This window comes from Lissotriton helveticus, chromosome 7 (genome assembly GCF_964261635.1).
Source record: "Lissotriton helveticus chromosome 7, aLisHel1.1, whole genome shotgun sequence".
In the NCBI taxonomy this organism is placed as follows: domain Eukaryota; kingdom Metazoa; phylum Chordata; class Amphibia; order Caudata; family Salamandridae; genus Lissotriton; species Lissotriton helveticus.
Window position 1 is genome coordinate 1372071067 of NC_136068.1, and position 25094 is coordinate 1372096160.

Consider the following 25094-nt stretch of genomic DNA (forward strand, 5'->3'; position numbering starts at 1 on the left):
GTCTCTCGGTAGGATCGAGAGACAAGAGGAGGTCAAAACAAAGGGGGAAATAACTATAAGGGGGCATAGTAGATCCTCGCTGACCCCCTAGGTTTGATGTGGAGGTTTTAAAAGGGCCCCGCGGGGCAAAAAAAAATAATAAAAATAATAATTGAACGGCTGAATGGATTTGCACGAAACTTGGCAAAATATTAGGGACTGGTAGCCCGATGTGCCTTTGCTAGGTCTCAATATATGTGCTCCAGTGGATTTTGAGAAATTAACGTTCAAAAAAAGATATATATCTGTAACAGCGCTCCGCTTCGCGTAACGGAGGTTTGCGAAGCTGATTGGTCATTCTGTCACTGGGCTATAGTTGGGCTACATCTGGCTGATATTTGGGCTACATTTGTTTTTTTGTGTGTCTGGCGGCCATCTTTGGGCTACATTGGGCTACATTGGGCTTCATTGGGCTACATTCGGCTAATTAGCAAATAGCTCATCGCAAACTAGGAATGGTAAAGAATCGCTATTTATTCCTTAAAGTTCGCTATTTAGGAAATGCAAATAACTTTGATGATACATATGGCGGTTCATCTCTAACAAGATAAGAAGCATAGGGATAGATTTATGATGACTGGCGCATCACCAGGGATGTGTTAGTCATTCTGTGCCGCTGTTCCGTCACCTATGGTGTGCTGCATTTACAATGCGGCGCATCATGGGGCAAAAACAGCACAGATGCGTGATGTATCTGTGCCGTAAAGGTGGCGCATTGCTGGAGTTGTATCGCAAGTGTGATGAAGGTCCAGCAAGGGTCGGGGGTGCCCCTGTCGCAGGGTTTCTGTTCTCACACAGAACTGTGGACAGAGGATTGGAACCTCGGCGAATTAGGGTGTCCCAAAACTCACGTTAGTAATCAAAAACTATTTAGCAAGCTAGGTACAGTGTCACATTGGATATAACAAACTCTCAATGTTTAGACAATCCAGAATATGAACTTATAGTACCTCAGGATACGTGGAACTCATGAACAGTCGGTCGTTATATATTTCTTAGAAACCAGAACATGGAGTTAAGAAGAACACATGTGTATTTGAAATGTTTATTTACTAATGCCGTCTTCTCAGGCGTAGTACCGTAGATAATAAAAGTACACATATTATCAGTAGCAAAATTACCAGCATAGTTACTAGTACATAAAAAGTGAATGGTGATAGTATGTTAACATGCTGTAAATGAATAAGAGTTAGCAACACTTATAAGCAGCCGCGGGCCGTGGAGGGAGTTACGGTGAGGCAGGGAGGCGGGGAGGGGGAGAAGCAGGGTGGAGAATACAAGTACACATATTATCAGTAGCAAAATTACCAGCATAGTTACTAGTACATAAAAAGCGAATGGTGACAGTATGTTAACATGCTGTAAATGAATAAGAGTTAGCAACACTTATAAGCAGCCGCGGGCCGTGGAGGGAGTTACGGTGGGGCAGGGAGGCGGGGAGGGGGAGGGGCAAGGTAGAGAGGGCTCCACCCTGCTTCTCCCCCTCCCCGCCTCCCTGCCTCACCGTAACTCCCTCCACGGCCCGCGGCTGCTTATATCTCACCCTCCCTAATACACATATTATATTATTTGCTAAGAAGGTCTCTTTGTGTTGGTTTAGGGCGTGCCCATACTTTAGTGTCTTAGATTTGAAGGAATCACATCAGCATACACCAGCTCTCTCTTCATGTGAACCGCATCAACTGTTGTGTATGTGTGTTCGGCAAAGCAATATAAAACCCGCCTCATGCCCAGAATTGGCAGAAGTTGCACTTATGTTATGAGTATGAAGTCGTGGAGATCAGACCTCATAACAATTCTGTATCGTGTTGTTCTTGAAACTTTAGCACTCGCTGTACAGATATAGTTTAACAAGTAAAGCAGATAGTAGACCAATAACATATTATTCTCATGTAAACCACGATGAACTACTAGGTGGAAAGCTAAAGCAACAACTAAGTGTCGTGTGCAGAAGTTGCAAAAAAGGAAAAATGGCGTTTAAACCGGTAATGAGCCCATGCTAACTTAACACGGTGTAAAGATATCCAGGACCTAGATGACACCTCCTCATGATCCGGAAACGAACTGAATAAGATAATAGAAGTGCCATCTCATGAGAGCAGATTGCAAGTTTATATGTGGACGGTCCGCAAGGTAAAGCATTAAAAACTAGGAAAATTCAATGCTAAAGAAAAATAAAACAGCCAAGTACTTTATCGAGTCTTAAGCCAATAGGCAAGGTAAATAATAAAAACTTGACAAATAAGTCAATGAATTGTCAATGAAATGCTAGTACTCAGCATATGAAACATGAAAAAGGTCTATGACATAACTGTGTATGCAAAATAAGCTGCAACAGCCTCCAATAGGAAGTCACCGTCTTCATCCGAAAACAGTTCAGCCATCCAATTTAAAAGCGGAAAAGAACATACGTGCTCTCCCAGCACCGGATCCTCTATCACCATCAGAGGACAGCTCGGTGGGTTTTCAAGAAAGCTGTGTTCCAAGAAAGACTGTGCTGCCGCCAGTAAATTCCAGGGACCAAGTAGTCCATGCATCAATGCCACAGCCATAATCCTTTCGCCAGGACAAATCAACTCGTGAGTAATGATAGGAGTCATCAGCTGATTAAAGTCGACGTCAGGAGAAACCGGTCCGCAGAGACACAAATCAATGGCCCAATCGAAATCACAGGTCAGGCAGTGAAATACAGGCTGGACACAGGTGAAGTAGGAGAACCGAAAAGATAATCCATATGCCGTGCTTAATATCGCCAACGGCATTGTGCCATAATATTCTAGCATGCGATTGCGGAACAGTGTCAGCAGCTGCAGGGTCGGAGGTTGCATAGGAGGGACATCCATATTTAAAAATGTAAAAAAGCACAAGAGCGTCCGCTGGTAATGCAAGTAAAAATGCAATCCACGAACCAGAGTGGAGAAAATGGAATGAAAGGGAGCAGGGATGACTCCAAAGATTTTCTCAAATGAAGTCACGAGACCACTGGTAACAACTTTAAAAAAGTGTGCCAGGGATTTTGTGGAGGATGCGTTAAAGATAGTCGGAAACATGTTGCTGAAATTGAAAGGCAAACCTGTGTACGGGTGTTCGCTATGTGAAGTACGAAAGTTTCACGGGCCGAACTCAAGGCCACCTCTCTCTGAGACAAAAGAGCTCTTATTCTTGTCATGCCGTTGAAACGTGTCCCAAGGTTGGTATTTGTGGCCAGATTGAAAACTCCCTATGTTCATGTGTGGGAGGAAATAGAACATTTCTGCAGCAAATAACCCGTTCACTTACTGTTACGATAAAAGGAATACTTTTAATTAACTCAGAACAATCTTCATTATTGAGCATCAAATAACTACCATTTTCCAACAACTTGAACGTGGGGATGATAGCAGGAACTGGCGTGCCTTGCAACACGCAAGCCATATTTGGTCGGTGTTTGTTGCATGAATCGTGTAACTGTATGTGCCTACACATTAGTGAATGATCTGGCGTCTCAGTGCATTCCTCTCCATTCAGATAAACTTCTTGATCATCTTTGAAACATCTGTATGTGTATGGAAGCGACCAGACCTCATGAACAAAAGCACTACCTAAAGGTTCATAAAGACCTATTGGTATATATTTCATACAATTTGAAAACTTATATAAAGCAAAAGGCAGCGTTATTAAACCGTGGATAAGGCATGTTGCCAAAAAACCCGCAATCCTCTGCTGATGATGTCACTGAGCATGTCATGAATGATGTAATATGTGACATCATCAGTAGTGGATTATGGGTAATAGTATCTCTAGTTTACTCCCCTATAGCTGTCTTTCTTTTAACATAAGTGTGTGTTTCCTTCCCTTATACTTACTGTTTTTGGTTCGCTTCCAGTTCGCGTACCAGCGAGCGAACTAGGAAGCGAACTAAGAGAAATAGAGGTTGGCACAGTTCCAAATATTGTACCAATTTTTTAATAACGGGGAGGTAGTTCTGAAAAGAACTTTTTTTTTTATTTTTCTGAACATTTTTTTACTGTTTTTGAATTTTTCGGAACAGTTTTATATTTTTTTGGGTTTTTCTTGGAGGGGGCAATGAAAACGATTCATTGTAAAGGGCTCAACAGGAGCAACAAAACAAAAAAAAGAAGTATTTATTATTTTGGGCGTTTCGGACAAACTTGCATATGATAGTCAATAGCTCTGTTGATCAGAGTGATGCTTCTTTCTCCGTAGGAAATGAATCCATCGCAAAATGCGCAGGTGTGTTTTACTTCACCAAATCTCATTTGTATATTTGGCACCATCTCCCTGCCCTCTGGTCCCGTTACTTCCGGTACAACAGATCTTCTGGCCATAATAGGGAGATTATCTAGGTCGTTCCGAAACTGTGCAGCACTGTAGTTGTTAGGATGCCACCTAGTCATATGGCGATGCATTGTGTAGTTTCCGAAACTGTATTTTTTGTCGGTCCCTCTGGACAGTCTATCTTGACATATAAGGCAAGTTACGTATCTTGCATTTACTTTTTTCTGACCTTTGGGAATTTTAAAAAATTGCCAAATGAAGTTTTCTTTCCGGTGAGACGTCTTGGGCTGCTCAGGCAAAAACTGCCTCTCTTCGTGCTCGTCCTCCTGTTCCTCTTCTTCTTCTTCTTGTTGAATTACAACTTGAGCAGGTGGTCCACTCTTCCTTGGATGTGGTGGAGGTGGTGGGGAAGCACCAGCTGAAGCTACTAAAGAAGCCATTGCTCAGTGATCACAAAGGGTCTTTCTCTCACAATGATGAAAGTCAGAGTGAGGAAAGAAGGAGGGATTTTCATCATTTGGGAAAAACAAGAGTTCTCAACCAATCAAAAGTGTTCATTTTAGATTATATGACCTAGTCTTACATCATTAGGAAACCAAAAGTGAAATGAACCAATGAAAAGTGTTATTACCAAGTCACATGACTTGCTGTGTTTACGTTAAGCGCTTTGCAGGGCCTCCCTGTTTGCTTCCAGAAACCTGCGCTTTGGCACTCGCTTCGCGTACCAGTTCGCTAACGTAGCACGTCATATGACGTATCAAGCGACAACGTGGAACGTCATGCGGACGGGAGGCGTCACGATGTTGTTTTCTAACGCGGCACTTGCGGTAAAGAAACGTTTACCGGCTCGCGGTCTATTTCGCGGCATCAAGGTCAGCTAACGGGAAGCTTCCTGATTCGCGAAGCGGGAACGAAGAAAAAAAAATATTTAAAAAAAAAAATATTCATAAACATATAAAATATATTTTTGGATTTAAAGAAGAATACATTTTACAGCTACAGATATTAGCTGTTAAAAAACCAATGAAATTCACAGAAAAAACCATAGGTTATAGACCATATATAGTTAGGAATTAGCATTTACAAAACCTTGAAAATTCACTGAAAAAACCATAGGTTATAGACCATATATAGTTAGGAAATAGCATTTAGAAAACCTTATTTTACTCACACAAAACCATTGAAATTCCATATATAGTTAGTTGCACTAACTATATATCGCGCACCTGCAATCCACTGCTGATGATGTCACATATTACATCATTCATGACATGGTCAGTGACATCACTGATGACATCACTGATGACATCTCAAATGACATCACTGATGACATCACTGATGACAACATCCAGTGACTGTATGCTTCTGTAAAGTTAAAATATGTCTTACATATTGAAGAATGAGTGGATGTATAAGTGTCTGGATGAAGGATTTAGTAGGTGCATGACTGACTGTATAAGTGAGTGATTAAATGTGTCTCACTGAGTGCATGGGTTAGTGACTAAACTGTTTTAAATTGTGCATCATTGTGTCTGTTGTTTTGTAATCTGATGCATGTGTTGATCATTAGCTATATGACTAACTATATGGGTTATTGATTAGTTGCCCAAGTATTTGTATGGGAGACTGAGTGTGTGTGTGGGTGTCTGGGAGGTGTATGACTCTGTGCATAGATGTGTGAGCAGTTGATTCACTAGATGTATGGGTTCAAAAGTGCATGTGGAAACATCTGTATGGGCGGTTGACTGTGTGCATGAGTGTATTGGTGAGTGAATGGATATCTCAGTGCTACATGTCAAAGTAAGTACATATGTAAAACACAGTACATGTGATAGTTGACATATATAAATAACTGTGCATAAGAGCCAGTGAATGTGTGAGTGGCTGTATGGATTATTGTGAACTTGTATCAGGGATTGTATAACAGAGTAAATATGTGTTATTATATGTTCCAATAAGTAAGGTGTGTATAACTATATAGTTGAGGAAATCGAGGTGTGATTGATTCTTTGCAAGACTGACTAGGTGTGTGAGTAACTCCATGGATGAGTGACAGTCTGTGAGTGTCTGTTTACACTGAGTGTATCTAAGGTTATATTAGAGTCTGAAGAGGTTCATTGTATCATCACATGAATGATGTCATCAGTGATGTGATCAGTAATGTCAAATGAGATGTCATCAGTGATGTCATCAGTGATGTCATTTGAGATGTCATCAGTGATGTCATCAGTGATGTCACTGACCATGTCATGAATGATGTAATATGTGACATCATCAGCAGTGGATTGCAGGTGCGCGATATATAGTTAGTGCAACTAACTATATATGGAATTTCAATGGTTTTGTGTGAGTAAAATAAGGTTTTCTAAATGCTATTTCCTAACTATATATGGTCTATAACCTATGGTTTTTTCAGTGAATTTTCAAGGTTTTGTAAATGCTAATTCCTAACTATATATGGTCTATAACCTATGGTTTTTTCTGTGAATATATATATATATGTGCGTATGTATGTGTATATATATATATATGTGTTTATATATGTGTGTATGTATGTATATATATATGTATTTATATATGTGTGTATGTATGTATATATATATATAGAAGAAGAAGCTGTTATGCTTTGAAACGCGTCAGGAATGGTGTTTTTGTACTCTGGATTGTGCAAGCTGTGTTAATAAATTCGTGGTGAAAGCCACCCTGCAGCAGGCTTGTTCTCGCCTCAGGGCAACTTTGTTTTTGAATTTGAATGCGGCAGCCTGGCCGCAGAGAACTCGCCACTGCAGGTGTTGTGGGGCCTGTCTACTGAAAGATTCTTCATGCTGGACTCAAGGCGCTGCAGGGCAGAAAGATGTAATTAACAGCCACCGCAACCTGGAGGCCCACAGGGGCCTTTTATTCGAACTTTATTGTCACGAATGAAAACGGAGCCCACGGAGGTAAAATAGTGCCCTTTATCACAAACTACAAGCGCCAGCATGCTTTGCATGGAGCCCACCTGGGAACAATTATTAGCGCATGCGTTAAAGCGCCTGGGGCAGCATTTCCATGGTTTCACTTGTGACTTTCCTCCGAAGAAGAAGCTGTTATGCTTTGAAATGCGTCAGGAATGGTGTTTTTTTACTCTGGATTGTGCAAGCTGTGTTAATAAATTCGTGGTGAAAGCCACCCTGCAGCAGGCATGTTCTCGCCTCAGGGCAACTTTGTTTTTGAATTATATATATATATATATATATATATATATATATATATATATATGTATGTATATATATATATATATATATATATCATCATTGAAAAACTAAAGGTTGCAGTAATGTTATAGTTAGGTGAATTTGTCAGTGACAACATTAAGGTGTTGAGCTAAAAAAACACTCAAATTCGCCAGTTATAGTTGGCAGCGCTAACTAAAACTTGCGCCATACCATGCACTGATTATGGATCACTTATGCAATGTTCTTTGACACCCTTTCTGATATCACTGATGACATCTCAAATGATATCATTGTTGACATCAGTGGTAATGAGTGCGTTAGTTTGTTTTACAGTTTACATAGCAGTGGATAACAACCACATTACTTTCCTACCGAATTTTGTACAGACTGCGTATTGCTAATTGGTGTAAGAGTTTACAAAACATATGCTCCTAATGCATCATAGGTGTGTAGAGGTGTTCAACACGTTATAAATCTTTGTATTGAAGAGTTACTCTGTGTGCAGGTGACAGCATGTTTCACACACATTTTGTGGTACTGCAGAAAAAAACTTTCAGACCTTGGTTATTATAAGTGAATAGTTAGCTCTTTGGGCAAGTTTTGCATAGCGTATACTCTGGGTTTAGTAGATAATTTTTAGCAGTAAATACGCCTCATGAGCCTTTGAGCTTTTATGTACTTACTTTCATAGCTCTAATGATATACCTATTTAAAGAGTAATGTGTACAAATGAGTGTGAATGATGTCATCAGTGATGTCATCAATGATGGATTTTGAGATGTCATCAGTGATGTCATAAATTACATCATAAAACATGTCATGAGTGATTTCATAAGCAGTGCATGGCAGATGTGGAAGGGAAAGTTAGGGCTGCTAAATATAACTGCTGAATTTCTGTGGTACTTTTAGTTCAAAACATTAATGTCGTCACTGCCAAATTCCCCTAACTATAACATTAAATCAACGGTTGTTTTTATCAGGGAGTTTCTAAATTTAAAAAAAATTGAATGGCTTTGCATAGTAACATGACAAGTGTGTGTAGTAGGGTGTGGGGATAGACTGGCTTCTCCTTTCACATTTCACACTCTCTCTCTCTCTCTCTCTCTCAGATGACAGGTGTGCTTAGTACGGTGTGGGGATGGACTGGCCTCTCCTTACTAATCTCTCTCAGATGACGGGTGTGCATAGTAAGGTGTGTGGATGGACTGGCCTCTCCTTTCAGACCGCTCTTTCAGATGACAAGAGTGCACAGCAGGGTGTGTGAATGGACTGGCTTCTCCTTTGGAACTTCTTTCTCAGATGATGAGCGTGAGCAGTAGAGCGTATAGGAAGCAACCAGCCTCTCCTCTGAGACCTCTCTCTTAAATTAAGAATGTGCAAAGTAGTTAGTAGAGAGGGGCTGGTCTCCCCTTTTACATCTCTCTCTCACATCAAGGGTGTGCATAATGGGGTGCATGCATGGACTGACCTCTTCTTCAAGATCTCTCTGAGATGGCAGGTGTACATAGTAGGGTATTTGGGAGGGACTGGCTTTTCCATTCAGATCTCTCTCTAATGACAGATGTGTGTTTAGGGTATATGGGGAGTGACAGACCTCTCCTATCAGGTTCTCTCTCAGATGACAGGTGTGCATAGTAGGGTGTGTGAGGGAAGAGCCTAAACTCTACTCACAACTCTTCCCAAACCAATGGTGTAAATAGTAGACTCCTTTATGCAGAAAGAAGTGTGCATACCATAGTGTATTTAAATATCACCTACTCTTTCCTAACAAAGAGAGAGTCTTGCAAGATCATAACATTAAAAAAAATATATATAACTTTCTACTCATCACAGTACTTATGTCTTACACACTTCCTCTCAAAAACAAGGACCACAATATGCATTCCTACTAGAAGAGTGTATTGAGAACTCATCTACTTCTTTTTACTATTCACAATCCTGTGAGAATGACACAAGATCCCAAAAATGTGTATAAAAATAGTATACATGTCTTATCTTCACTTAGTTATCAATTAGACACATCCTCTCTAAATCTAGGGGGACAGCATACCTTTCTACTGGACCCTTATCTATTTAGTTTTTTTACTTCATTTCCACAAGATCTCCAATGTTTCACAGTAAATAGTAATGGCAGCCATTGCATTCCTAAAATTCCAAAAGCCAGCCCATCAGGGCGCTTGCTCTCATAGGAGCATCTCACTCCCCCAAGAGAGTGAAGGCTCACAGGAAAAATGAGCTTCTCCACCAATCACAGGCCTTAATTTTCGAATTTGTGCTCTCGCAGAAGCGTTGCAAGACTCTAGAGAGCCCAACAACCAAAGTATAAAATTATACTTTACCATATATATCTCAAAAACTACTGAACTGATTTAAACCAAATCACAACGTGCATAATCTGTGGGGTAAGATCTAGCTTCCTGCTAAGTTTGGTGTAATTCTGTTTAGTAGTTTTTGCTATAACCTGTCTTGAAGAAGTCTATGGAAAATGAGGGAGGATTTATGTTTTGGACCCCTCCTTTTTTCTCAGCCCGTACTTGAGAAATCACTCCAAAACTGTCCAGGAAGGAGTAGTGGTGGCTAAACATTTTTTGGGGAAAGTTTTGTGAAGATTTGTCAATCAGGGCCAATGTTCTTTGAATTCCAAAAAATGCTCCATGTATCAAAAAGCAGACCTAACTATAACTACCTAGGGGCCACCGCCACTAGGTAATAAATATTTATGCATATTTATATGATATACATGTGTGTGCTTGTGTTACACATACAAGTTATAGTTGGCTCTTATAGATATAACTAGTAAATGTGTTTTTTTTAGTTCAAAATTTTAATGTTGTCACTGACAAATTTGCCTAACTATAAAGTATATATATTTGCTGAAAACATTAACATTTTGAACTAAACAAAACACAGACATTTACCAGTTATACTTATCAGAGCCAAATATAAGTTATAACTTGCAGTCCCACCATGTACTGCATATGACCTCACATAGGACATCACTCATGACATGTTCTATGGCATCATTTATGACATCACTGATAACATTTCAGATGGCATCATTGATGACATCACTAATGACATCATCCAAGCTTCTTTTGTACACTTCACTCTATAAACCGGCATACCATTAGAGCTATGAAAATTAGTGCAAAACAGCTCAGAATAATATGAAGGATCATTACTGATATCATACATTGTGCCCCATAGGTAAATCAAGCTTTTGTTATGTGCAATATTGTCCCTATGCCTTACCCTTCATGGATAGCCAAGTTCATACTGAGAAAAGTAGTGGATATAAGTAGTGGGTACTGTTGACACTGTTTACTCTATCTAGAGCATTTACTCTGAACCAGTTTGTTTGCAGACAGGGGAACTCTCATGAGAAATACACCACAAAGTATTAAAGAGTATCTACTAAGAACTGTGTACACTCTATGTTAAACTTATCCAAAGAGCGACTTTCACCTAAAATAACCAAGGTCTAAAGGTGCTAAATAACATACTACCTGCAGCCTTCATACTGTTGTGAAGAATTTACAGATAGCCCATCTTCTGAGGCAAAATAAGCACATGCACATAGATTAGTACCTGGTGCACAGAGTCTTCTATGTTAAGTAGAAATTGTCATGTTGAGACAATTCTGTCTAATAACTCGAGGTTGTTTACAATACTTAGTATGCAGTATGTAGAATCTTTATTCTGCTGGTAGCTTTTTCTGCAGTATTAAAAAACTTGTGTGGAACATAATGAACACAAGTCAACTATCACCTTCATACATAGTTACTCTTCAGTGTAAAGATTTATAACGTGCTTAATACTTATACACATCTATGGTGCATTAGGAGCACATGTATTTCGGAAAACCTTATACTGATTAGCTGGATACAGGCTGTACAAAATTAGGTAGAAAAGTAAGGTGGTAGTACCCGCCAATACGTAAGCAGGCCCTGTGGCCAACACCCATAAAGGCAGCCAACCATGCACTACTGAGGACCTTCGGTAATGCAAGGCAGGGGTTTGGCCGCAGGGTCTGGCCTGTGGCCAACACCTCACATGCAGCCAACCCCTCGCATGCAGCCAAAACCCACAATGCACACAGCGTTCGCCAGTTGACCCTGGAGACCCCATCCCCCAGGGCCTTTTTCTTTAAAGGGGTGGGGCTGTGTGGCCGCCCTCCCATACCTATTAAGGCCCTAGAGACCCCATCCACCAGAGCTATATAAAGATTAAAAGGAAAGGGGCCCATGTAGCTTGTAAGGTCCTGGTGACAACATCCCTCAAGGCCATTATTAAAAATAAAGGGATGGGGCGGTCACGCTGCCCCCTCTCATTGAGCCTTGTTAGAACCTGGGAACCCCATCCCCCAGAGTCACTCATTTATATAGAGGGGAGGTTTGACTGCACAGCCCCTAACCCCTTCATTTTTAGTAATGCCCCTAAGGGTGAGGTCCCATGCCCCCCCCCCCCTTGTTAGGCTCTGGTGTATGCCTTCTCCAGGGCCATTTCTAAAAAGTAAGGGGATGTGGCCATGCAGTCCCCTTCCCATGCCTCTACCTGCCCCATCCCTCACAGTGCACATTTGTGTAAGGTGGGCTCCCTAGTTCTCATCCAAGACACCCACCATATACTTGTTGGGAGTAGGGGTGGAGCAGATTCCTGCATGCAGTGGGAGCTGGCATGGCTCCCACCCGGAAGCAGCAGGTGGGCCACACAGCCCCCCTTCCTTATATGAATACAGCCCATGGGGGTGGACTCCCTGGTGCATAAAACTAATAAATGTGGCCCGGCTGCCATTTTTTTCTCCTGATCTCACGGGGTTATCATCTTTTTTCTTTCTTTTTTTTTTTCTTTCATTTTTGCCCACTTTTATCATTTTTACAAACATGTTCAGGACAGGGGCTAAGGTCAAGTCAAGTCAAGTCAAATTAAAATTTATATAGCGCACTACTCATCCAGAGGGTCTCAAGGCGCTTGGAGGAGGGGGTGTTCGTTACTTATCAAATAACCAGGTTTTGAGTTGTTTTCTGAAGGAGAGGTGGTTCTGTGTGAGGCGGAGGTGGGTGGGGAGAGAATTCCATGTTTTGGCCGCTAAGTATGGTGGATCTTTGGATGCGTGGAATCGCGGCGAGGGCTTGATTGGACGATCGTAGTTGGCGTGTGGGGGTGTAGAAGGTCAGGTGCGTGTTTAGGTATATAGGTCCTAGGTCGTAGAGGGCTTTGTGTGCGTGGGTGAGGAGACGGAACGTTATTCTCTTGTTGACGGGGAGCCAATGGTGGCCGGATATGTGGTTGTGGCGGGGGATGGCTAGAATGAGTCTGGCGGAGGCGTTCTGAATGCGTTGTAGTTTTTTCTGTAATTTGGCTGTGGTTCCAGCGTAGAGGGTGTTTCCGTAGTCCAGTCGGCTAGTGACAAGTGCTTGGGTGACCATCTTTCTTGTTTTGGTGGGGATCCATCGGAAGATTTTTTTGAGCATACGTAGGATGTTAAAGCATGATGATGAGATGGCGTTGACTTGTTTGGACATCGAGAGGGAGGAGTCCAGGATGAAGTCCAGGTTGCGTGCGTGGTCCGTTGGTCTGGGTGCGCTGCCCAGGGCCGGTGGCCACCAGGAGTCGTCCCAAGCGGAGGGGGATGATCCTAGAATGAGGACTTCCATCTTGTCTGAATTCAATTTTAAACGGCTGTTCTTCATCCACTCGGCTACGTCTTTCATCCCTTCGTGTAGGTTGGTTTTGGCGGTATTAGGGTCTTTGGTGAGGGAGAGGATCAGCTGGGTGTCGTCTGCGTAGGAAATGATGTTGAGGTTGTGTTGGCGTGCGATGGATGCGAGGTGGCTCATGTAGACGTTGAAGAGGGTGGGGCTGAGTGATGAACCTTGTGGTACGCCGCAGATGACTTCGGTGGCCTCTGATCTGAAAGGGGGGAGGCGGACCCTCTGGGTTCTTCCTGCGAGGAACGAGATGATCCAGTCTAATGCTTTTCCTTGTATTCCGACGTTGCTGAGGCGTTGTATAAGGGTGCTATGACAGACCGTGTCGAATGCTGCAGAGAGGTCCAGAAGGATGAGGGCAGCAGTTTCTCCATTGTCAAGTAGTGTTCGAATGTCGTCTGTGGTTGCGTTGAGGGCGGTCTCGGTGCTGTGTTTGGCTCGGAAGCCGGACTGTGAAGGGTCGAGGGAGCCGTTGGACTCAAGGAATGTGGCGAGTTGATTGTTGGTGGTTTTCTCAATGACTTTGGCAGGTAACAGGAGGAGCGAAATGGGTTTCTTCAGGAGGGCGCTGAGTTCGGCATGTTTCCAGCTTTCCGGGAAGGTGGCGGTGTTGAGGGAGCAGTTGATGATATCTCGGAGATGGGGTGCGATGATGGAGTTGGCTTTGTTGAAGATGTGGTGGGGGCATGGGTCGGTTGGCGATCCTTAGTGGATGGAGTTCATCAGGCGGATGGTGTCTTCAGTGTTGATTGGGTTCCAGGCGCAAAGGGTGGCGGTGGGGGGTTTTAGTTCGGAGGAAAGGGGGGTGGGTTGATCGCCAAAGCTGTTATGTATGTCAGCGATTTTGCTGTGGAAGAACGAGGCTAGAGAGTCGCAGAGGTCTTGAGAGGGAGTGATGTCGTTGGTGCCGGCGCTGGGATTGGTAAATTCTTTGACGATGTTGAAAAGTTCCTTGCTGTTGTGGGCGGGGTTGTCGAGTCGATCTTTAAATGCTGATTTCTTGGTGGATCTGATCAGCTGATGGTGTTTGCGGGTGGCGTTCTTGAGGGCGGTCATGCTGTCAGTGGTTGGGTTTTTTCGCCAGGCCTTCTCGAGGGTGTGGCAGTTCTTTTTGGATTTCTTAAGGTCGTCATTGAACCAGGGGGCTTTTTTGCTACCTGGCTTGTTTTGAAGGTTTTTCAAGGGTGCTAAATCGTCAGCGCTGTGGGTGATCCATTGTGTGAGGTGGATGGCTGCTTGGTTTGGGTCCGATGATTTGGTGGGAGGGTTTTGGTATAGCGATGTGGTGAGCTGGTCGGTGGTAATTTTGTTCCAGTTTCTACGGGGCATTTGTTGTGGGTGGTGGTGGGTCGTAGTCTTTCGGTAGTTGAAGTGGACGCAGCTGTGGTCCATCCAATGGAGTTCTGTGAAGTGATTGAAGGAGACGAGCTTGCTGGAGGAGAAGATTGGGTCGAGTGTGTGTCCGCCGTGGTGGGTGGGGGTGTTTACCAGTTGTTTGAGTCCGAGATTGGCGAGGTTGTCCAGAAGGGTGGTGGTGTTGTTGTCGTTGTTTTTCTCCAGGTGGAAATTGAGGTCTCCTAATAGAATGTATTCTTCGGAGGGAAGGGCGTGTGGGCTGATGAAGTCTGTGATGTCTTCGTTGAATTGTGTGCGTGGTCGTGGTGGTCTATAGATGAGGGTGCCTCTGAGTGTGGTCTTAGGGTCGGTGTGAATTTGGAAGTGAAGGTGTTCGGCGGTTGCGAGGTTGTGGTCGGAGCTGGTCGTGATGTGGATGGTGTTCTTATGTACGATGGCGATGCCTCCTCCTGTTCGGTTGATGCGGTCCTTTCGGATGATCTTGTAGCCGTCCGGGATGGCTATGGCGATGCCGGGTGCTGATGAGGCGTTCATCCATGTTTCTGTAAGAAAGGCGATGTCCGGAGATGTGGTGTCTAGTAGGTTCCAAAGTTCGGTGGCGTGTTTGTGGACCGAGCGGGTGTTTAGCAGGATGCACTTCAGGTGGTTAGTGACGGAGCTCTGTTTGGCGTTTGTGTGTTTAGTGTGGGTCCTGATGCAGTCGAACTTGCAGGAGTGGCAGGTGAAGGGTCCATGGGTGTGTCCTGGGGTGGCTTGGTGGCAGTCTAGTAGGCGTCCCGTGTTGAGTGCGGAGAGGGTTGCGGCATCGTACGTTATGCGGGTGGAGTGGATTTTGTGGGGACCAGGGGGTCTGGCGCTGGGCGCGGTCCAGGCGCGGACGGGCGTAGACGGGCTTACCTTAGGCGCACCTTCGGCGCGCATGGGGCGCGTTCGCAGCGCGTTAACGCTGCGCGTATGTTGTTCTGACATAAGTGGCTAGTGAAGGGGGGCGGAGCGAGGGAGGAGCAGCTGGGAGGCGGGAGCGGGGTGGAGAGATGGGCTGGGAGGCACAACAACAAAATGGCAGCAGAAACAAAAGCGAAACCGGACAAGATAGGGGCAATCTGGCAATAGTATGAATATGGGCAGTGGCACCGGCACAATCAGGCACAAAATACAGATACAAGCAATGCGAGCAAATATGGGCAGGCACAATTAATTATATAAGCAATGCGAGCAAATATGGGCAGGCACAATTAATTATATAAGCAATGCGAACAAATATGGGCAGGCACAATTAATTATATAAGCAATGCGAGCACAATCAGGCACAATTAATTCTGGAAGCGATGTGCAGTATAGCGCTACGATACCGAGTTCACCAGGGAGCGTGGGGAGCGACCGCTTCTGCACAAGTCAGGACGGTCACAGCGCTTGGTCAGACGAGTCAATCCTTAGCTATCAGTGGGAGTGAGGAGCAGCTGGGAGGCGGGAGCAGGGTAGAGAGACGGGCTGGGAGGCACAACAACAAAATGGCAGCAGAAACAAAAGCGAAACCGGACGAGATAGGGGCAATCTGGCAATAGTATGAATTTGGGCAGTGGCACCGGCACAATCAGGCACCAAATACCGATTCAAGCAATGCGAGCAAATATGGGCAGGCACAATTAATTATATAAGCAATGCGAGCAAATATGGGCAGGCACAATTAATTATATAAGCAATGCGAGCAAATATGGGCAGGCACAATTAATTATATAAACAATGCGAGCAAATATGGGCAGGCACAATTAATTATATAAGCAATGCGAGCACAATCAGGCACAATTAATTCTGGAAGCGATGTGCAGTATAGCGCTACAATACCGAGTTCACCAGGGAGCGTGGGGAGCGACCGCTTCTGCACAAGTCAGGACGGTCCATATGTAGGAAGCCAAATTGCATTCGTAAAGGCTGAAATTTAGGCAAAAACCCACTCGCAAAATAAAGAATCGTAAAATTTGTGATTCCTTATTTTGCGAATGCATTTAAGGAATCCCAAATTGTGATTCCTTAAATGCAAAGTAGGAAGCACCCAAGTTGTTTGATTTTGGCTAAGTAATCGCAAATTACCACCAACTTCAGGTTGGTGGTAATTTGCGATTTCTTTGAAAAATTCACTTTTTGAAGTGCCATGTGGCGCACATGCATGCTCTTACCGAAAGTATGTGTGCCTCATGTGCACACATGCTTATTTCAGGGGTGCAACAGGGTGTCCGATTGACACCCTTGCAACCTTGAAATTGCATTCTCAATTTGCGATTCTCTAATTGGAAATCACAAATTGAGAATGTCTTCCCATTCATTCCTATGGGCTTTCTAGCCCATGGGAATGAATGGGAAGGTATTCCTTATTTGCGAATCTCAATTTTCGAAAATAAGGAATATGTGAGATTCGCAAAATATTTTGCTAATCCTACCTACAATGCATTTTGTGATTCTCTAATTGCGATTCCCTAACAATCGCAATTTGAGAATCGCGAAACCCGTTTTACCTACATAGGGCCCGTAGGGGCACATGGATCAAAGGAAATTGCATTCGCAAATGGTGCGAATCGCAAATTTCAAACGTTTGCGAATGCAATTCCCATTTTTGGGATGCATTAACATTTTTGTAATTTTCGCAATTTAAGAAATCGCAAAATTGCGATTTCTTAAATTGCGATTGCATTTAAGGAATCTCAAATTGAGATTCCTTAAATGCAATGCATCAAACTCTAAAAATTTGCGAATTCGCAAATAATGGGAGAAAATTACCATGAAGTTGACCTTCATGGTAATTTGCGAAAACTTTGAAAAATGCACTAAAGTGCATTTTTCAAAGTTCCATTTTACACACATGTGAGTGTGCAAAATGTACTTCTAAGCAGATTTCAGGGGTGCAACAGGGTGTTCTTTGGACACCCCTGCACCCTTGAAATTGCATTCTTAAGTTGCGAATTTCTAATGGTGAATTGCAAATTAAGAATGTCTTTCCATTCATTCCTATGGGCCTCTAGGCCCACAGGAATGGATGGGGAGGTATTCCTTAATTGTGATTCTCAATTAGAGAATCGCAATTAATGAATTTTAAGAAATCGCTATTTTTATAGCAATTTCTTGATGCATTGCAGTTTGCAATCCCTAATTGCGATTCCTTATTTTTCGCAATTAAGGAATCGCAAAATGCAATATTGATGCATGTGCCCCTAAGTCTCCAAGTCCTGTAATGGCTGCCAGCAACATTTTTCTCATGTACCTGGCAGCCAATCAGAGTGCCCGCTCTTGCGGGAGTCTGACTACTTTGGGATCAAATTGTCCCAAGAGACAGAAAGCTTCCTGGGCCAATCAGAATGCTCCACTTTTAGATTGGCGCTCCAGCAAGAGTCTTTCTTGAGTCTCTCGCGGACCCAACCGTCCAGATATACAATTATACTTTACCCTTTATTTCTCAAAAACTACTAAACGGATTTACATCAAATGACAAAAAACACAATCAATGGACCAAGAACTAGCTTCCTGCCAAATTTGTTGTAATTCCGTTTAGCAGATTTTGCGGCAGCCCGTCTAAAAGAAGACTATGGAAATAGCATGGGGATTTTGCGTTTTGAGACTCCTTTTTATCTCAGCTCCCTCTTTATGGATCTTGACAGATCAGCCTGAAACTTTCCATGCCCAAAAAAAGAAATGTCAATTACTCCTTGGCTGTAAATGGAGTAGAAGGACTGTGTGCAACTAACAAACTGACATGTTGTGTGGCCGGCAAACCGACTGAGGGATACATTCTTACTAGAATGATTAATGCAAGCGTGCACGCATGTCTACTGAGCTTAATAAATCCTGAATAACATACACTATGATGAGGGATGTTGAATCAATCAACTTATGGAAAATGAGCAGTTCTCTTTCCAATGGGAGAAAGATAAGACATGCGAAAGGACGAGTAATTGACATGGTTTCGTTAACCAGCATTGAAAAAGGAACTTTTGATTAAACTTGTGTGTTTGGTTTAATAAATCAACACCTGGAACCCTTGGAGTGCTCCGTTAATATCCCTTGTAGATTTTAGTTTTTTGTATATTTACATGAGGCCACTCTCCCAAAGGAGTCACCTATCCAGCAAACTGTTTGACGGTTAGTAGTGGCATTTGTGGAGTCGATATATAGAGGGGCGGGTAGAGGTTTTCGGTGGTAAGGGTGTTTTTAGTGTTTAGGCGTCGGGTTTAGGGGAGGGTAGAGGCATAGGCTTGTAAGGGTGTTTTTAGGTTTTGGGGTGGGTAGGTGTATAGGGTGGTAAGTGTGTTTATAGGATTTAGGGGGGTGTAAGTGTATTGGGTGTTAAAGGTAATTAGAAAATGGGGTGTGCCCCTAATTTCTTTAAGAAGTGACATTTATATAGATATGTATGTATATGTGTGTGTGTGTGTGTATATACAAATTCCACTTACTATACACATACTTACCTTGCATTGTACAGTCTTGCATTGTAAAGGTATGTGCGTAATAAAGGCCGTGCTCTCTAATTTCAGTATATGACAAGTCCTTTTGGCTCTGGTGCTTTCTTTGACAGAGTGGAAGGTTTTTCAGGGCCTTCTAAGGTGTCAAACTTCGTCCTTACCCTTGTATGTCCTCATTCTCATCAAGGTCTACTATGAACGCACATGACTTTACAAAATACGGGCTCTAGTGTTTTTATTAGCTCTAGTCCCTCTGCCTCCATCCCTAAACCCAGCTCCAAAGACCAGACTGATGTCCCAAAGCCTCTTATGAACATTCTATAGGAAAGCTTCACCTTCTCTTTTTCACCCCCCTGTCTCAATGTACCATGTATGTGCCATTGAAACATTACTAGATTCCCAGACAGGATGGTGGTCAGGAGCCACCTTTAGGTTAATTGGTAAAGGGCATTCCAACACTAGGTCAGCACTTGATCAGAGCAGAGTAAGGAAGGCACGGTGTGGGAAACACTGTATAATTAGTGAGTAGAATGGGGTAGTTGAATACAACCTCAATCAATCAATCAGGGGTTTTAGAGTGCAGTACTCACTCATGAGGTTCTCAAGGCACTGGGGATAGGGGTGTGAGCATCTCTGTTGGTCATTTGAAGAGCCAGGTCTCAAGGTCCTTTCTGAACTGGTGCAGTGTCAGGCTTCGTCAGATGCGAGAGGGAAGTGTGTTCCAGGTCTTGGCTGTGAGAAAGGAGAAGGATCTGCCACCTGCTCTGGCCCAGTGGATGCGAGGGACCGTGGCTTGGGCGAGGTCGGCAGAGGTTTCTCTTGGGGGCATAAAAGGAGATCTGTTTGTTTAGGTATTGGGGTCTGGTGTTATGGAGGGATTTGTAGGTGTGTGTGAGCAGTTTGAAGGATATTCTTTTTTTGATGGGAAGCCACTGTAAATGTAAATGTAAATGTAAATGTACAGGAATTTATATAGCGCAAATCACCGAGCGGTTTCTAAGCACTTGCTTAGGGAACCCGTCCTGGTATTCCCCTGTGAGATAACCCCGGCAGGGTATCCGCAAGGTGAAAGACAGGCATCCCGCCGCGAGGGGCCGTTGTGGAGATTAAGCAAGCTATTGCCCAGAGTCGCAGAGTGTGAACCCGTGAATTGAGTAGGCACCGGAGCGAGAATTGTCGAGTCCATGGACATTTTAGGACTCAAGACCCCGCCGAGCCGGGAATTGAACCCTGGTCCCGGGCTGACCTCTGCTTCCTGGGCTGCCTCCTCTAACCAGTGAGCCACACTTCTCTGGAGGTCGTGGAGGTGTTGACTGATGTGATCATGTCGTGGGATGTCGAGGATATGCCTGGCTGCGACGTTCTGGATGGTCTGGAGTTTGCTGAGGATTTTTTTGTTGATTCCCGCATAGAGAGCATTTCCGTAGTCCAGTCTGCTGGTGATGATTGCGTGGGTGATGATCTTCCTGGAGTAGGGGGGGTCCATTTGAAGATCTTTTGAAGTATGCGGAGGGTGTTGCAGCACGTGGAGGACATACCGTTGATTTGGTGGTTCATGGCAAGTGAAGAGTCAAGTATGATGCCGAGGTTGCATGCGTGGTGGGTTTCCAAGGGCAGGGTGCCCGCCAGGGGTTGTTCTATGCAGAGGGGGTGGAGCCAAGGATGAGGACTTCTGTTTCCTCTGAATTGAGCTTCAGGCAGCTGTTGCTCATCCAGGTTGCGATGTCTTTCATCCCTTCTTGGAAACTGCGCCTGGTGATGTTGGGTTCCTTGGTAAGGGAGAGGATAAGCTGGGTGTCATTGGCTTATGAGACTATGTTGAGTACCTGATTTCTGACGATGGTTGCAAGGGGGGCCATGTAGACAGAGTGTGGGGCTCAGGAAGGATCCTTGGGGTTCTCCGCATCTGATCTTTGTTGGTTTGGAGAGGAAGGGCGGGGTCTTCTTCTTTGTGTTCTGCCTGGGAGGAAAGATCGGATCCAGTCTAAGGCTGTTCCTTGGATGCCGACATTGTGGAGCCTCGAAGCTAGTGTCTGGTGGGAGACGGTGTTGAAGGTGCTGAAAGGTCCAGGAGGATGAGGGCGGCTGTGTGGCCTGGGTCAAGGAGGGTGCAGATTTCATCGGTGGTGGTTATGAGGGTGGTCTAGGTGCTGTGTTTGCTGCAGAATCTGGATTGAGAGGTGTCTAGGATGCTCTTGCCACTAATGAAAGAACTATCTTAAAGTGCTGTTTGGGCTCAGATTTGTTGTGTACCTCAAACTAGACGTGTCACCCATTGATATCAGATTAATTTCTCATTGACTTTAGCAATGCCCAGTTCTTGCCCTTATTTCTTGCAGCATGTTCATGGGTCAACAGTAATACAACAACACCGCCCCTTCCTCAAGAGAATTCACTGGCCCACTCTACAGATTGAGTCATATTTGAAATATGCGGCATTATCTTCAAGGCCATCGACATCAAGAGCCCAGACTAGCTTGCAAAGAATATTTCCAATTTCATCTTGCTCCATACCACAAATGAGACTGCCCTATGGATCCCCAATTATTAGGGAGGATCTCAATACCCAATCCTCCTCAATCCTACAACTGTGACACCACTCTCAACGCCCAACTCCCTTCCCCTTCCCCACCCTCCCCCACTCCCCACCCCCACATATGTCCTCTCTTCCAAAGTATTCCTGGTGCAGTATGGAGGTGTATTCATATGGGGAATGTAAACTATCTTGAATTCACTTTCTTAGAGCTTGGTACATTTGCATGATTGCACTGTCTTTGAGCCAAGTAAAATTACTTGACAGTATTTCTCTTGAGTTGTGAAAAATACTAAGGGGCAGATTTACAAGCCCCTTGCGCCTCTTTTACACCGCTGTTGCATCACTTTTGTGACGCAGCGGTGGCGCAAAAGATGCGCCATGATGTGGGATATTTACAACTTTGTAAAGCCCTGCGCCAGAAGGAGGCGTTCTGGCGCAGGGGGGGGGGGGGGGGGGGGGGGTCCGGCACAGGAACGCCTCCTAAAAGTGGCTGAGTGAAATCTACAAGATTTCACTCAGTCACTTTGGGGCCCATGCTGCGTCAAAACCCTGCGTAAGGATTGACGCAGCATTGTAAGAATAGACCCCCCACCCTAGAGCATTGCTGGAGCTGCATTGCGCTTGCGACGCAACTCCAGCAATGCGCCACCTTTACGGCACAGATGCGTCATGCCCCATTTTTGCCCCATAGTACGCATCCATGGTGGAGGAGGCATGGCGCACAATAAGTGGCACATCCCTGCTGATATGCAGAGATGCGCCACTTATTGTAAATCTGCCCCTAAAAGTTTGTCCGTAATGTCTCCATGTGAGACGTCCTTACACATATAACATCCACAGCAGTGCTACAAGACTGCCTTCGCGCAAATAGGTAGATCAATTTGCCATGTGTACTGGTACACTTAACTCAAATTCGTAAGGCAAATTTAGGCACAAAAACACTCTGCCTGTTTTTTGGGGCCAGCCTCGCGCGCTGTAGGATAAAACTAAGTCGTTTGGTGCTATGGAAACTACCGATGGCACCCATGGGTGCTACAGAAAGGAGACCCATGATGTGAACGAAGAATGAACCAAGCAAGCAGTTAAAGAATGCTTCATGTCCATGCAGGCTAGATATCCGGGCACGGGAAGTGCTGGGGAGGCTTCCACCCAGCACATATTATGGCCATATACACGGAGAGCTCATTTTATAGCCTCTGTAAATATGCATCCTATTAACAGCTCCTCACATAACAAATAGGTCTATTAGCCCAGCGTCTTACGAGCCGAGCTTTTATGTATTGCTTTTTACTAAATTGGTTTGTAAATCCCTTTAATTATCTTTCTACCCCTCTGGTATTGCCGCATTTGTCTTCCGTGCGCACTCGAATGCAGCTGCGGAGGAATACACAAATCACGCCGCTATTAGTTCGCAGGGGAAAATGTTTTGGAATATACATGTTTTGCTCCATGTAGATTTATGTGCCACGAGAGAGCCATTAAGTGCCACAATTAGCGGCAACTGCCTGTAGTAAAGATGCCCGGCCTTCAGCGCGCGCCGGACTTGGAACCTGAACCGCGCTCGAAATATTACCAAACTAATTTACCTTATGCCTTGATACTGATGAATCAAATGTACTAATTAGATTAACTAAATGAAGTGAAACAATTTATATCTTTGTTTTTGTGCCCACAGGTGTCTGATCACCATATTTTCCTCCGAACAAATATAGTTTGCTTTTATATTAAGATCAGTTTGTCGGTGAGCATGCTCCTGGTATTGCCTTCGAGCCTATCCCCCCGCCCCCCACCCCCACCCACCCCCCCCCCAGCTCACTGCAATCCCCTTATACTGAGTGTGTTTCACAAAGTAAATGCACACCTATGTCAAACTTATGTGTTTAAATATGTAAATTAACGAGTGTATCCCCACGGTTATCGTTCACAAAGTGTGAGTGCACACAAACACACATAATCTAGTCACAGGGGTGGGTTTGGGTGTTCCAGTGCAGGGACAACTACCCAGATGGGTGAAAGCCTACAAACTTGAAGTTGTAGGTGTTCCTAAACTTTTGGTAAGCACATTTAGGGCCTCATTTAGGACCTCATTTATGAGGTTTTGCCATATGGCAGCGCTGCAGACCTTCCTGCTGCGCCGTCCTACTGCAAAAGAAAAGGGCAGAAATGCACCATTTCTATAAGATAATGGGCTCCGGTGCGCCAACGCAGGCACCTTTGCACCATGGTGCAAAGGTGCCTGCATTGCAGGTATGATTCTTTTTGTTCAGGATGGGTAACCTTCCTGCATAAAGTTTTTACCTCTTTCTATGTGTGCTGCATTTTGCGGCACACATAGAACAAGCATTGAAAATGCAATAGGTCACGCCCTTGTTTAAGTTAAAGCAATTCTGTTTGTATTTAGGTGTTTTTTTAGCTTTGCTTTTTTTAGTGTTTGCCAAATGCTTGGAGGGGGATTCTCATTTATGGAATAAACACATTTTGTATGGATTCGCAGTGGGCTCCTGTTTGTTAGCTGACTTGATTTCAGCGGACTGTGTTTAATATGTTTATACATGTGTGTGTATATATATATATATATATATATATATATATACGCTGACGCTCCCTCAGCGCACCGCGCAAGCCAGTACTCCCAGGGAGAAGAACGGACACAAATCCGGTAATCTGTGCAGCAAAGTTTTTTTATTTATTTCATTGCAGTGTCAAGGGTGCCGCGATCCGACGCGTTTCGGCGATCCTGTCGCCTTGCTCACCAGATACCAGCGTTTGAAAGGGCATAACATTTAAATTTGTGAACTACCAATCACAGCACTTTTCGTCGTGGGTCACATGACCGTACCTCATAGCCATAAATATAGACAACAGACTTACACATAGTCAGCTATACTATGGTAATCAAAAATAAATAATATCTGTGTAAATACATTTAACATTGCACATCAACTATTTTGTGAGAGAAAAAGACGTTGCAATATTTTTTGGTATCAATATCCAAAATTAATGTCTAAAACAATAAATATTATGTTCATTATTAAAAACATAACATTACATTGCAATGAAAACTTTTATCTTATATATATATATATATATATACATATATATATAAAGGCATATATGTATATTTATATATATATATATATATATATATATATATATATATATATATTTATATATACATATGTGAGTGCGCAGAGAGAGAGAGGTAGAGAGGTAGAGAGGTAGAGGGGTAGAAGTAGAGAGGTAGAGGTAGAGAGTAGTAGTAGAGAGAGAGGTAGAGAATTGAGAGTAGAGAGTGAGTAGTAGAGAGTGAGTAGTAGAGAGTAGTAGAGAGTGTGTAGTAGAGGGTGTGTAGTAGAGAGTGAGTAGTAGAGAGTAGTAGAGAGTGTGTAGTAGAGAGTGAGTATTAGAGAGAAGTAGAGAGTAGTAGAGAGTAGTAGAAAGTGTGTAGTAGAGAGTGTGTAGTAGAGAGTAGTGAGTGTGTAGTAGAGAGTGTGTAGTATAG